Source organism: Fukomys damarensis, unplaced genomic scaffold, assembly GCF_012274545.1.
Source record: "Fukomys damarensis isolate Sample0158 unplaced genomic scaffold, DMR_v1.0_HiC HiC_scaffold_16, whole genome shotgun sequence".
Lineage (NCBI taxonomy): Eukaryota > Metazoa > Chordata > Mammalia > Rodentia > Bathyergidae > Fukomys > Fukomys damarensis.
In genome coordinates, this window is record NW_022900928.1 from 129,408,339 (window position 1) to 129,408,800 (window position 462).

Consider the following 462-nt stretch of genomic DNA (forward strand, 5'->3'; position numbering starts at 1 on the left):
CCCGCGGCTCTTCCACGCCGGCTGCGGAGCCTTGCGGATGGTGCCCAAGAGTCGAGGACGGAGCTAGAGTCGCAGCCGGGTCTCGAGACCTCTGGTTAGCAGCGCCAGTGGCCAGACCCGGCCCGGCCTCTCCCTCCCCTCAGCTCCCGCTCCTGATCCCTTCTGCTTCCCTCTAGCCGCTGAGTGCCCGCCCCGAAGCCAATGGAAAGCCTTCTTCAGCGATTGACATACGTAGCAGCCAATAGAAATGCTCAGCGGCTTCGCAGGGGATCCGCGAGCGTCAATAGGAAAGGCCCGCCCTGATAAGTCCCACAGGACAAAATTGTCTTTCGGTGTTGTTGCCAAGAGTTCGCCCCAGCGGAGGGTTAGTTTAAGATCTGAGGAGGCTCGAGGGGCCTGCTCCCGCCGCCGGGCACACTAGCCGTCTAAAAGGATGAGGGGTTGCTCTGTGCGAAGTAGCGG